General features: G+C 34.6%; 1 protein-coding gene across 1 annotated transcript in view; it reads right to left on the bottom strand.

Annotated features, from left to right (window-relative positions):
• The window catches only part of tei (irregular chiasm C-roughest protein teiresias), a 369851-nt gene that overhangs the window by 32866 nt on the left and 321212 nt on the right, over positions 1-15773 (bottom strand). The window lies entirely within an intron of this gene.

The following is a 15773-nucleotide window of genomic DNA, read 5'->3' as shown; positions in this document are numbered from 1 at the left end:
TCCAAGATGTTTTCACGATACACATGAGCACTTGTTTTTACCCCTTGTTCGCAGAATTGCAACTTTGTGACCCAGTCATACGACCCCCCCCCCACCAAACCATCAACAAGGATAGATGGTGTACCCGCTTTCACAACTTGAGAAGCTTCTCTGGCTGTGTGAGCATACATCTTGTCATTTTGTTTGATGACGTGCTTTCATTCTTGAAAATTTTCTCATGAGAAAAGAGAATTGGTATGTGTCTTCCATCCATTCCTCTGAAGAGGGCCTCCATCCCACCTTCCTGTTTGCTTACAGTGAAGGGGTTAGGAAATGTCCCATGGATCGGCGGAGAGCATCTACCTTAAGGTCATTTCTGAGTATCTTTGGCATTGTCCTTTGGGGAATGTTCATTTCCCGGGATATAATATTTTGCTTCCGAAGAGGGTTTCGACAAATTCTCTGCCTGACAGCCTGGATGGTTTGTGTGTTCTAAGATGTTTTTTTTTCTCTCTTCAATTTTCTCTTATAATGTTGATATATAAACAACAATCATAGTTATGATTTGGTTGGCAAAGACCTTCCATTTTTTCTTTTAAACACTTTAATCTTGAAGTGAAATTTTCTTAGGAATAAAGGAAAGAAAACAAGTAGTCCATATTTGGTAACTTTATACTATATTTTGTTAATAAAGCTGGTCAATATTACCTCTGGTGTTTAAGTGTTTTGCTGTAAAGTGGATTCTAACCCACTTAAAATAAAGCAATTTGATGGGACCACTAATCTACATTTCAGGGGCGGGATCGTTAATTTCTTTCCCCAGCGTCAAGCCTGTTAGTGATAATCGTTTTAATTGAAAACTGACCAATTTAGATAGGTGAGCAACCTACAATTGAAGCAAGAAATACAGAATGTATAATGTACTTTTACTTCAACATAAAAGCACTATATGTAATAATATCTTAGCTTGTAGTATTTATTTATATATTGTAAGAACACAACAGGCATTCTGCCCATTTGCAGTATTTGTTTACATATATGGTAAACGACATTATTTTTTACAGAAAAATACAGAAATATTTACTGTTTTACTAGCTAATTCAGCTTATCAGACTACGAATTGTATTCCTAAACACTCTTTAGAGCATATTGAATTCATCCATCACTTCACACTTTTCTTCAATATTATGGTAGCTAATTCTGCACAAATGGGATTTATATACATTGTCAGTACGTGCTTTCTTACAGTACAGGATACTACTATTGTTCAAATAACAGAAGTGTATTCTAGTTGGGGTCTTATATACGAAAAGCACAATTTCAAAATTGTGGTGTGGCTACGGAAGTCTTTACTTACACGATAACTAAAGCCAAGGTTCTTATATGCATTATTTGCAATAGTTTCTATGTGATTTCCGAAAGTCAGTTTTGGATCAAAGGTGACACCAAGGTCTTTAACAGTTTCCGGCCTACAAAGATTTACTCCATTAATAGTATAATCATAATTTATATATTTTTCCTTTCTAGTAGATATGATAGTTTTGCGTTTAGTTATATTTAGAGTAAATTTATTCAAGTAGCACCAGTGTTTTACAATTTTCAAATCTCCCTGGAGGTTTTACAGTCTTCTAGTGATTTAATTTGTGCATATTATTTCAAGTCATCTGCAAAGAGTAAAGTATGTGAATTCTTAATGCGTTTGGTTATATCATTAATAGTTATGAGAAATAACAAAGTCCAAGGTTTGATTCTTGCGGAACTCCCAATGCAGCATTAAAATTGTTGAAGATATTATCTTTGTAAGCTATAGCTTGATTACGATTACGGGAGTCACTAATGTGAAAAGCACTAATGCTTGTTTAGAGAGATTCGTAAGAGCTAGTTTATCAAGTTAAATGTCATGATTAACTAAATCGAACGCCTTCTGAAAATCTGTGTAGATTACATCCACCTGCCCTCCTTTGTCAAGTTCCGAAGCTATGAAGTTTGTTATAATCACTAAATTAGTTGTATTGGATCTGTTCTTGAGAAATCCGTGTTGGTAGACAGAGACTCTAGAACTAACGTAAGGGATTGTATATTATATATTCATAATTTTTTGCGAATGAAGATAGAATAGCAATTGGTCTGAAGCTTTCTATATTTTTAGTATTGCTAGAATTTGGAATAGGACATATCAAGCTTTCTTTCCACCGATCTAAAAAAAAACATTATAATTTACAAACATTTTTAAAAAGAATATGTATGGGATATTTTATATCAATAGTTCCCTTTATTATGTAATGTGGGGTACCATCGGGGATACCAGTATATATTTTAGTGTTAATGTTGCCCAGGAGAGCGTCTCATCTCCTAAATTTTGCAAAAGTTTGTCTTGCCTAATTCTCGAGCAGTTTATAAACTTCTGAATTTGAATTTTGGAAGTATTCTTGAAAGAATTTTGCATTGGTAATAGGAAAGTTAAATGCTATACAGATATAACTGTAGAATAATAACATTAATTAATTAACTTGTTTATTAATTAATTAATTTATTTATACATATTTATGGACATTACCGGCACCTAAGGTCTTAAGCCCATCATGTATGACGGCGAGTACGCTAACTATATAACCACTAATGAGTTCCTTTGTAATTTTGTATTCCTTCTGCTTTCAACGATAGACGCAGATTCTTATTTCAGAAAATACTCGAAATATTGTACTTATGCTACCCCTTCAGCCCGCCCTCTTTTCTAGCGTAAAACCAGTGATAGTCTTTACAAACTTGATAAATTCTCTGAACCAAGCAACGAGTCTATTTCGTTTCGTTTTCTTTATTTCTTTCTTTGCAATATGAAATTATTGTCTTTTTGCTGTGTGTGATTGTCCATACAGATAGTCTCTAAAAGAAGTCGTTCATAGGATATGAATCATAATTCAATGAATATGTCTGGAGTCTGAACTGAAAGTTGTAGTATGAACGTGTAGGAATGATTGATATATGGCACAGATTCGCCGACAGATTGGTATATGGCACACTTGTTGACAATAGACCTTAAAAACAAAGAAACAGTTCCATTTACTTACAGCTGGTTCTAATCTATAGCCCTCAGGTAATTTCTTTCTTTCCTCTCAACTAAAATGATGTTTTCATTCTCTTTAAGCACGACTTATAAGGGATGTTCTAAACTAACGAGTTCTTTCCCTCTGTGTTTCTTGACCTCCCGAAAGCAGGAAAATCACCTGTGTTCTTAGATTCGCTGTATGATAATCAGACCGTAGCGAGGATTTTCATAAGGAGAGTCACAGATAAATTCTTTCTCTCTGTGCCTCATATACATACGACTCTCCTTAACCGAATTGTTAACACTTTTTCCGCACTTGGTACGCATGGTTCTGGGTTTGATTCTCATTAGAGAATCAAGATATTTGATGCTGAGGCAATTTAAGAGCTATTTACAAAAATAATTAATGAATTCCAGTCCACAATATTAGGAAGTAAGGGCGTAACTGCAATTATTTTAATATAATAATAATAATAATAATAATAATAATAATAATAATAATAATAATAATAATAATAATAATAATAATAATCATCATCATCATCATCTATATTTGATTTTACGCTCACTAAGAGTTCGTTTTTATTCATACAAAAGTATTCTCCGATGGAGCTCTGCTGCATGATTTTCCGGATCTTAAAATTTGTTGTGTTGATGAACTAAGAAAAATATTGAATACCATTGGTTCTCAAGCTTCCAAACGAGAAACCTACCCATGAACATCCATCATTGAACCAAAACCGGAGGTAATATATAAGTTTATAAGTTTGGGCCTAAAGTATTCAATTTCAGTGTCCGATAAACTCTTCCTGTGATAATTTAATTTCTATGTTATTTTTATTGTTTTGATAAGCATGGAACCTAACAATAGCTTCGGATATGGTACTTATAGGACACATTCACACTGCCTAAAGCTCACTGTAAAGAAAAGATTCAATTACGTATTTTTAAAGTTAAAAAATAAAGAATGTAGAGAGCACTTTATTTGATACCCGCAGATGTCTCAGTTACATATCAAAATTGTGCTACACGTATGTTTTAAATATTATAATTCGAGCCATTTTCTAATTGCTATGTATATGTAACTCATTAAAATACGTATATAGATAATGTTCCTTAAGTTGCTCACATATTGTTTTTCTGACAAAATTCTCCATTACGTAATTTTTGTATTTTAGACCCTGGCACAGATAAGTAGCCAGAACATTAAGACAAAGGAGGCCGAGACAATTTTTGAGGAGCTAATTTGAGTTCACCTTATCCAAGAATTCCCTGTTTATCTGGGAAAATCCACATACACACACGCTATATGATGTCTTCCTGTTCTACCTAATCTTTGAAAACGGAGAATTCTGTGCAGGGAGAGAATTTTTCTTTAGTAATTCTAACAGATTCTGTTAAGAAGAATAACTATTTCTTCAAACTTCATCAGGAATTTTAGATGTTATTCTATTTGTTCTTCTCATAACAAAGACTAGCTACAGCTCTGTTATTAGCAGCGTTATTCGCATCTACTTCAACAAAAATAAATGTGATTTTGTTTTAAATACCTCTAGAGAAATGGTAAATTGATTGACTCAATTGCAAGAAAGCAGTTTTACATTGTAACTGAAACAACCATAAAAAAAAATAATCTGGTCTAATATCTAGTCCTTTCACAACAAAATTTTATTGTTTTTCAGTAGTTCATTTCCAAGATACTAAGGCTCGCAGTACATGAAAGGTGCCACAATTCATATTCTCAAGAAATATTTGGCCATACATTAAACAAACAATGCAAGATGATGCATAAAACGGCCTTTACCTTTTGATTTGATTGAAATTCTACAAGAAAAAAAAATCAGTATGTAATACTGGTATTTTGTATTACTGCTATTTATATTGATAATATAAATATGAAAATAGAAATATTATGCATCCTCTTGCATTGTGTACTTAATATATGGCCAAACATGGCTTGGGGATGTGAACTATGGCACGTTTTACGTACTGCAAGACTTAGTATGTTGGAGATGAACAACTGAATAAAATTTTGATGTGAAATGACTTGATATTAGACGGACATAAGTTTGCTTTATGCTCGTTTTAGTTACAATGCTAAACAGGCTTTTTGTCACTGAGTCAATCAATTTTCGATTTCCCTGCAAGTATTGTTTTTTTTAATCACATAAGTAAAGTAAATGTGAATAACACTGCTAACAACAGAACTGTATCCGAGTCATTTTTCTGAGAACAAGAAGAATAACATCTAAACTTTATAATGAAACTTGAAGATACAGTTATTATTCTTACAGACTCTGTTAGAATTACCAAACAGATTATTACGAATGCAGAACGATCCAAGAAGACAAAACCCAAGGAAAATTCAGTCAAAACAGTAAAATCAAGGGACAAAATCAGGTGCAGCCTAATGAAAGGATGAATTGGCAATTGTCATGCATCTAAAACGTTCTGTGTAATTCTTCACTTTATTGAAATAGCATTTTAAAAAATATTGAAAACCCAATAAAACAGGTAAGACTGTTATAGTAAGTATACATTTCACATTTTGATTTTTGCTAGAAAAAAATCTTGATCAGCATTTAAGAATTACAGAACAATCAAACTGAAAGACTACTATATGTTACCTTATAAGGATGCACATTTTTTAATAAAATAAAACATATCACAGTTAGTTTTTGTAATTAAAATGAATGGTCTTACAGTAATATGCTGAACTCACTTCAAATGTATTAAATGTATAATAAGTAGAAGTACCCAGAATTTTATATAGGTGTGTGTGTGAAAGTAATTAAAGCCAATCTGTCTTTTTATTATAACAATTTTACGTTTTATTGGTTTTTTGTATTTTAAAAGAAAAAAGTTATTTCAGTTAATTGAAAAATACAGATAACATTTTAGAATATATAACAATTGAAGGGAAAAAATAATAATGGATTTTGTTCCCGCCCTCATTACTACACCCATTATACACCTACATGAGTTCCGATCTGCATAAAAACACACTAGAAGTCGAGCATATCGGCATAGGGATGGCTAAGATATCTGGACAACAAATTTTCTGGTATCTGTTTTTGAAGAAACGGATAATCCGGATAAAGGATAATATCCGGATAACGGATAGCATCCGGATGACGGGTAATATCCGGATAAAGATTAATGGATAATAACCGATAACGGATGACATCCGGATAACGGATAATATTCGGATATAAATAAGATAATATCCGAATAAAGGATAATATCTGGATAACGAATAATATACGAATAGGGGTAATATTCGGATGACGAACAATAACTGGATAAAGAGTAGTGACCCAAATAATGGGTTATATCTGGATTACGGGTCTATTCGCATAACGGACAATAGACTGAAATAGTGATGTCGTCATTTCCTCTTCGTTATCATGGTGATCGCGGTGTTGTTTTCTAAACAAACGCATGAAGTCATAGAAATACTTTGAAGTATACTGTTAATAAGAACACGCATTTAATAATAATTTTAGAATATTTTGAGGACAAAGTAAAGTTGACAGGAAAAGATACAGATTAAGAATATGGATCCACTATTTAGAAAATTTACGAGTGAAATCTAGTAATTAACGAAGTAACATATAAGGAACCTTTTTCTACAGGAAGCACATCTCTAGGTAATCTAATAAGGTAGAAATTGCATAAACAATCCCAACGCCATTACCAGGTAATGCACAATGAACAAAAGCAATTACACTCAATGCAAATATTCGTAAGGTACAGACTGACGAGCTGTCAGCATAATGAAAATAGAACAAATACTTGATTTGTCTGCAAGAAAAAAATAATAATTCACTTTGAAATCCTTGATGTTAATTCTATTGGCATTTTCAGATATTTTAAGACCACCGTTTAAAATATTTATTTATTTATTTAAGAAGAAGAACACAACAGGTTATTCTACCCAATTACAGTGTTCATACCAGAGTTACATAGAATATCTATAATATATTTGCGAAATCTATTCTGACTCATACTGTAACCAGAACTAATACTGACTAATCCAGAACTTTTTTACATTTACTCAGTTTGTTGTATACTGCACCCATCCTCCACGTTGGTGACTGTTTCGTTGCATTTGTTCGAGATTTCTTTCAATAAAAGAAATTTCCATTCCCACACGTATGTTTCCATTGGGTACCCTGAGATGAAAGGCAGAGACCAAATCCTTACTATTTAATTTGTTATTTAATATTTTGTACAAGAATATCATGTCATTTAACACTCTTCTGTGATTGAGAGACATTGTGTTAAAATTTTCATTAAGAGAAGTACTATTTTCATATGTGGGGAAGATGCCTGTTCTCTTGTACACCAGAAACTGCAGAAATTTATTTTGAACTCTTTCTATTCTAATAGAGTCTTTCTTTGTGTGGGGGTTCCATATAATAGACGCATATTCTAATTTTGATCTAACAAATGAAAAATATAATTTCAGTAAAACACTCGACTTATTAAATTCCCTTCCCATTCTCAAAATGAATCCAAGATTTTTGTTTGCGTCATTTACAATTTGATTTATATGATGCTCAAACGATAGTTTGTTATCATATATTATACCCAAATCTTTGATAGTTGGTTCCCCCTTTAATTCTTTACCATCTATCTTATATTGAAATTTAACAACATTCCGTTTCTTAGTGAAAGACACGGTTTTGCATTTATCTGAATTTATGTTTAACAAGTTGCTCTTGCACCATTCATTTACTCTGTCTAGATCTTCGTGCAAACTGACACAGTCATGTGCTGTTGTAATTCTCCTATATAATTTTAAATCGTCTGCATAGAGTAGTTTATGTGATGTTTTAATACAATTAGGAAGGTCATTAATGAATATTATAAAAAGTAACGGCCCTAAATTAGATCCTTGTGGGACTCCAGAAAGTTGAATATATTCAAATGATCTACAGGATTTATAAACCACATATTGTTTTCTGTCCATCAAATATGACTTCATAAGAGCAATTAACTGATCAGGAAAGTTGAGAAATTTAAGTTTATTCACTAACAACGTGTGGTTTACCTTATCAAATGCTTTTGCAATATCTGTATAAACTACATCTATTTGATTATTACTCTCCAATGTATCAACTAGGTGGTCAGTGAAGACAGCGAGATTTGTTACGGTGGATCTGCCAGGAACGAATCCATGCTGATAATCCGATATTACTGGTTTAATGTGATTTTCAATGCGCTTATAAATTATGCTTTCAAATATCTTTGCAAATGAGTTTAGAATACAAACCGGCCTATAATTTTGAATTTCTTTACTGTCATTATTTTTAGGAATAGGGCAAACTTTTGTAAGTTTCCATTTTGCTGGAAACGTGCTGGTTTGGAGTATTAGGTTAAATAGCATGTGTAAAGGTAATAAGAAACTCTCTTCACAACCTTTTATTACATATGATGGTACATCATCGATACCTATCGAACACTTTGATTTTAGTTTTCTGATTGCCATTCGAATCTCGTCCACTTCTATTACCGCTATTTGCAACATATCAATTTTTTCATACATTTCAACTAATGTCGAATCATCTGTTTCAACTAGCAGTGGTGTTCCGTCTGTATACACTGATTTAAAATAAGTTGCAAATGCGTTTACTATATAAATATGAGTAAATAGTTACAGTGGCTACAAAATAAAGAAACAATCAATCAATCAAAAAAAAGACACGAAGCTTGTAACCATATGCGTTCTGAGAATTTTTAATCTGGATCAATTTCTGATCAGTTAACATACATCGGATCTTTCCTTATATTTCCTACTTATACCTTAAAAATATAACAACAAGGAAACATCCAATTATGAGTGGTTCAGCATAAGTTTTAAACACTATTTTTGTAGACCTACACGTTTGGAATGTAATGTGCGATACCGATGGTACTAAATAAAAATTTTCCACAATTATTAAAGTTTAATATCCGATAATAAATAACCTAAATGTATTTTGACACTTAACCTAGCCTCTAAATGTATAAAATACAAAATCTACGATATCAGGGGTAAAATTTCACTTTCAACGCTTCACTATTTTAACATATTATTTACCTAATTGCTTGCTTTTTCTATGTTTTTGTAGTTGTATTCATTGGAATCTTTTAAAAACATATACAAGTGTTTCTTTTACTCTAATATTTGCAATCCGGAAGGTAACACGTCACTATTTTCGCTTTGTACGTAGGTTCTAAGGCCATGTTGTTTAGAAAATAAAACTACGATCACCATAGCAACGAGGCGGATGTGACGTCACACTATTTCAGTCTATATCCGGGTGACAGACAACTTATAATATGCGCGTGACGAATAGGAGACAATATGTAGAAGATAGGTATTAATGGCTATAAAATATTTGCAAAACAGCTTTGTTCGGGGTCTTATAACTGGTTAATAAATGCAATGGACATTTCCAGTGATTTTTTCTTTCTTTCTTTCTTTCTTTCTTTTCTTTTCTTTCTTTCTTTTTTTTTTTGCTCTAAAAACAAACTTCGGGTAAGCTGATTACAGAGAACACTTCCGTTCTCTCCTGCAATGATTCTAAGTAGTCGAAATTTGCAATTGACTTCCGGTCTGCTACTCGTGCGCTTAAAACAATGACCACCATGTTTGTACGCAGGGCCGCCCACAGGGGGGATGTATGGCGCAAGCTGCACCATTGAGAAAAATTCTGGGGGGGATTTTACTCTACTTTCGAACTAGCAATTTTACTGTCGGAATAGCATTAAAACACGATTTTGAGAAGCTAATTTTCAAAAATTTTCCGGGGTGAACCCCCGTACCCCCTGCTTCGATACTCGATGAATGAAGTACCGCGCAAGTAGCCGTATGAAAGGAAAGGTTGGTTTGTTTTAAGAGAGAATAAAAGGCGACACGAGGGATGAATGGCGCACACGAGGGATGAATGGCGCAAGTTGTGCCATCGAGAAAAAAATTGGGGAAGAATTTTACTCTAATGTCGAATAAGTAATTTTGCTGTCGTCAGAATAACATTGGAATACGATGCGATTTTTTTTTTAAATCTCGAGAATGAATCCCCCTACCCGTTGCTTAGAAACTCTATGAATGAAGTACCGCGCAAGTTGCTATATGAAAGGATGGGCTGGTCGGTTTATCGCTTTGTGTAGGTAATTTACCCATTTTCTGCTGGGAGCATTTATTTATTTCTTATTTATACCATGTACACTTAATAAGTAATGCTGTTCAATTGCTACATGATGTATAATAAATGAATTAATGATAATATTTTGTATAGTTTTCTGTTTGTGCGATTACATTTCCCAGGGTCTGCGGTAAACTGAAAACAAGCTCAAAAGTGGCATCACTTTGGGGGGGAGTGCACCATCAGCTTTGGGGGGGGATGGGCACCCCTGTTTGTACGTCATATATAGGTACAGGGAAAATGGCTGCACGCTCACTAGGGAAACGGCTTAGTGAAACATACGATGCATGTTTTTCGAATGTGTACGACGTTGGTAATTACACAAAGAATAAGAAAAGTAATCGAGTTTAAGACTCCTTTAAAAACAAATATTTTTGTCTATTTATTTATTACCAATTATTTGAATATACTTGAATATCTTAGGACAAAGTTGTAGTGTACGAATTTGCAATATTATTGAGATTATTTGCAGCCTGAGGTGATAAACTAATTAATGTTCCATGTTTGGGTCACCGACCGACCTTACGAAGCGAACTTTATTCATTCTTAAGAAGAAATCAACAATATAAATGCATAGTTATTTGATAGTAGAGTGTTAATTTCTTGTATGAAGTTTGTTGTGGATTCGATAGTTCAGGAGGAAGCCCAAAGAAATTTATACATCAAAAAACATTTCCCCAAGTAAAATTAACCTAAATTTGAATTAATTAACAAGGACGCACAAACTGAAGATTATAATCATATTCATGAGTATTCTGAGAATTCACAAATATTATTATCGAACTACTTTATACATTAGCAATATTATTTTACCATAATATCTTCGCGCTTACTGTCGTTTTCTTTATTCTATGGTTCATACTCGTAAATTGTTTATATTAGTTCATGTGAACATTTACAGATCGACCGAAGTGATTTGAACAAATGAGTTAACATTCAAACCAATAAATAAACAGGTATGGTAACACAGTACTGATAACAAACTAGTTACAATTGGCTTATTACTGAAGAAAATAAAATGAAATTTCTACTTTCATGTTCCACGAATGTGCCCTGTACGCATAGAGAGACGAACAATTAATGACAGTGAATGATTATAAAAGAATCGGTGAAATATGCACGGACGAAACTTAGCAAAAGGCCGAACTCTCCAAAAGGCCGAACTCTATTAAGGATTTTTTTCTCATGGTCCTCGGAACACAAAGCGCATTACTTTCACAATATAATCTTTTGCAAAAGTACTAAGATATAGAAAACATTAATCACCTCAGAGCTGACGAAAGAAAGAATATACTGTAGATAAACTTATATCCGTATTCTTAGAACACTATTTCGTGTGATTTTACTGAAAAGAAGTTTCAAAGTAACAACACATGTAATACATAACGAATTTCTGTCAGTACTCCTCTTGTTCAGGCTCGAAAATTCCTGGGCGCCTGATAGTCAAGGCGATTCGAGATACGAGTCTGGCTCCGAAATAAGTTAAATCCAAAATAAAATTATGTAGGCTATGTACGAATTTGTATTATTATGGTGCCTAGGTTTGAGAAACGGCGCCTAGGTCACAGTGGTCAAAATTTTTGAGCACTTATCTTGTTTATGATGCTCTTTCGGCAGCCTAACTACCTTTTTGCCTCTATTCGCTACAGCTTTCTTCAGCTTCAAACAACCGTGACAACCACAAAAGCATTTCTCTTGTAGAGATATAGTAGAAAATATTAAGAACTTTTTACTATATAATACAGTAAATATAATACGCTATATAATACGATTCTTATAGCATTAAGATTAGTTGTAGCAATGGTGTGGGGTGACCAGTGGCGAACCTAGAGGGGTGTGTGGGGATGTAACACCCCCCCACTAAAAACCCATTGGGCAAATTCGGGATTCTGAGGATTTAACATTGAAACTTTGGAAAATGAAATGCAAGTAAACACTATTTTTACGTTTAATCAGATTCAAAATTGTATTAATCAAGAATAATTTATGGTTTCGGTAACCAATATAGAAAAATATTCGTCAATTTTATTGCCAATTGGGGAATTACGCTTTATATTTTATTAACTTTTTCATTCCGTTAATATACACTGTGAAATAGTTAGCCAAATTCACATGTTTTTCGGGATTGGTCAGGATTATTTAAAATTACTTCTTTAAAACAGAAAGGTATAAAAGTAACTAATCTTATTTTCGATAGTTGAACCCGGAACAGAAATGTTCGTTTTCATTCGTCAAATATGAAACAGTTCGTCAAATACACATGATTGTCGGGATTTATTAGAACAATTTTAAGCTTACTTCTGTTACAACTAAACCTGCTATATCCATAGCTAAGGCCGAATCAGAAACATTCGTTCGTGTTCGTCAACTAGTGTAGCAATCTTACATTCAAAAATAAGAATGCAAAATCGCTATTTCCTAAATGAACATTTTGTTCTTCAAAATCTGCATTTTAAAATTTCTTTCTGAAGAAAACGTCGATTACGGCGTTGCATGTTTATTGTAATATACTAAAAACATCAATACCAAAAACAGAGAAAGAAATTCTCGCTTACTGCCGTCGAGGCGCCGTCTGAAAGTCAAGAAGTCCATTACATTGTTGAGGTAAGTTATTATGATCATTGTCTTTTTCAACTGTTGATTATTAAGTTTTTAATTGTTTTTCTCCAAGCGGGTAGGGTCGTGAATGAGTCAGAGTAACAGCGCCAATGAATGTTGATAAGACCTGGATTATTGTTTTCTTAACACTTTGTAAGTCCATTCCCTTTTTCGAGCCAGAAAAGAACTGGTGCAGGTTTTATTTGACGGTGTATTTGTGATTTGTAAAGTGTGCACTTTTAAGTGATCATGGCATCTAAAGACGAGCAATGCCTGAAAAGAAGTCGAAAACGGATTAAAGTGGAATGCCGTGATTGTAAGGCAATTTGATAACGATTATCATCGACGACATGAAGTGTTAATTCACTGCGGTAAAAAAGTAAAGATACAACATGTTGGTGCACCCCTAAATTCGTTTGAAGCAGCTCGAAGAACTGGAGTGAAAACGAATTCAACTAAAGTAAGTACAAATTACATACATACTGTATTTCCATAACATATTTCAAGCGGGTCTCCTTAATCCGAAACAACGTTAATTCAAATAACGCGCTAGACCAAACGAGCTTCAGTCGTCATCAGTGGATATTTTTTTAATTTTCATGTTTATGACTTTCTGAAACAGCTAACGAAACTTTTCGTAAGAACAAAATATATCACGCCAGAAGGCCAGAAAAAAAAATGATACAACACTACGAAGTAGCTCAGTCGGTAGAGCGCTCGCTTCGCATTCGGGAGATCGTAGGTTCGAATCCCGCTGCCGACCATTCTGGCTGCGGGGTTTTCAGGGTTTTCCTCAGTCTTACCACGCAAATGCCGGGATGGTACTTAGTAAATAGGTACTGGACGATTCCTCCCTAAATCCTTTCCTTCGTTGTTGTTATTGTTACATATCCCGTGTTGAGCCGTATCGAGTGATCGTTAAATAAATAAATGACGTTTTAAAACTTATTAAAAAGTACTGTGCTGAACTTGAACCTAAACCTATATTGGTTTTAACTGTATTTGTGACAGTGTATTTGTGACTGCGCCTTGGTAATCCAAACAATTCGATAATACGAATAGTTAAGACTTAAGAGTTAGAGTAATTAATATTCGGATTAACGCGACCCTCCTGTATGCGAATTTTTTGAAGAAAGAAAGAAAGAAAAAACAATCTTTACCAAAACATCTTTTCATTGCAAAGAGTGCACAAAACCTACAAACTTTTTTGCTTGCAATTTTAGTGAAATCTTGTTGGCCTTAATGTTTACCTTTAACACTAATGTAGTCAAAGGGACAAAATAGTATGCAAACCAATAGAATTTTCTTATCTTATTTGTAAGAACATGATGTACCAGCAGAAGCACTGGTGCCCTCTCTTGAGACATTTTCAAGGCCTTTAACGCAAGATAAAGTTGAAGTAGTAGAAAAAATACATGATACTGTTCCATTAAATGTGAAAGAAGTTAGTGGGAATTCTGAGGCTCTGTTGTCAACGGAAAGCGTAGAAATTGACAGTGTAGTGTTGCCCAGTTGTAGTGCAGACACTAGTGATCTTGGTCCGTCTCTAACAAGTCAAAGAAAAGAAATGTTAAAACAAGATGAAGATAATTCTTCTACTCAAAAATCTAACGAAACCGAATGCAGTTGGGTGAAGTGTGCTGGTCAAATCTCAGCGCTTCTCAGTGACTTCGAGGAATGTAAATTAATAGTATCTAAGATAGAAAATGAAGATTCTCCAAAGCGCATCTTGTTCCTTCTGGAGAGCATACAACTTATGACAACTATACGAGACAAATGTGCTGAATTTATACAAATTGCAAACCAAGCTCTTGAACACATATCAAATCAAGTGCAGATTCTACTAAATGAAGAACTGAATGATCTTGTAGAGTATGATCCAGGGAAAAGAGAGAAGATTACGACAGATAACCAAAGAAACTATCTAATAGCTCTTGGTCCGCATTAGTCAGTGTTAACGCCGTTTCCAGTAAATGAAAGTGTAAGTAAAACGAAGCAATCACGTGGTCAGATGATGGGGTGTCACTTGTGTCAGAAGTCTGTACGCGAGATTTCCACACTCCTAAACATCCCTATGTCCGCTGTGTATGATTTGATAGTTAAGTGGAAACGTGAAGGGACACATACAGCACAAAAGCGTACAGGCCGACCTCGTCTGTTGACTGACAGAGACCGCTGACAGTTGAAGAGGGTCATAAAGTGTAATAGGCAGACAACTATCTAGACCATCACACAGGAATTCCAAACTGCATCAGGATCCAATCCAAGTACTATGACAGGCGTGAGGTGAGAAAACTTGGATCTCACGGTCGAGCGGCTGCTCATAAGCCACACATTACGCAGGTAAATGCCAAACGACGCCTCGCTTGGTGTAAGGATCGTAAACATTGGACGATTGAACAGTGGGAAAACGTTGTGTGGAGTGACGAATCACAGTACACAATATGGCGATCCGATGGCAGGGTGTGGGTATGGCGAATGCTCGGTAAAGGTCATCTGTCACCGTGTGTAGTGCCAACAATAAAATTCGGAGGTGGTGGTGTTATGGTGTGATCGTGTTTTTCTTGGAGGGGGCTTGCACCCCTTGTTGTTTTGCGTGGCACTCTCACAGCGCAGGCCTTCTTTAAGGATGATGTTTTAAGGACCTTCTTGCTTCTCACTGTTGAAGAGCAATTCGGAGATGGCGATTCTATCTTTCAACACGTTCGAGCACCTGTTCGTACTGCACGGCGTGTGACGGAGTGGTTACACGACCATAACATCCCTGTAATGGACTGGCCTGCACAAAATTCTGACTTGAATCCTCTGGAACACCTTTGGGTTGTTTTTGAACGCCGACTTCATGCCAGGCCTCACCGACCTACATCGATACCTCTCCTGAGTTCAGTATCCGTGAAGAATGGGCTGCCATTCCCCAAGAAACCTTCCAGCACCTGATTGAAAGTATACCTGCAAGA

The sequence above is a fragment of the Thermobia domestica genome, chromosome 9 (assembly GCF_964235325.1).
Source record: "Thermobia domestica chromosome 9, izTheDome1.hap1.1, whole genome shotgun sequence".
Classification (NCBI taxonomy): Eukaryota; Metazoa; Arthropoda; class Insecta; order Zygentoma; family Lepismatidae; genus Thermobia; species Thermobia domestica.
The sequence above is the reverse complement of the archived record's forward strand: the minus strand, read 5'-3'. Positions and strand labels throughout refer to the sequence as shown.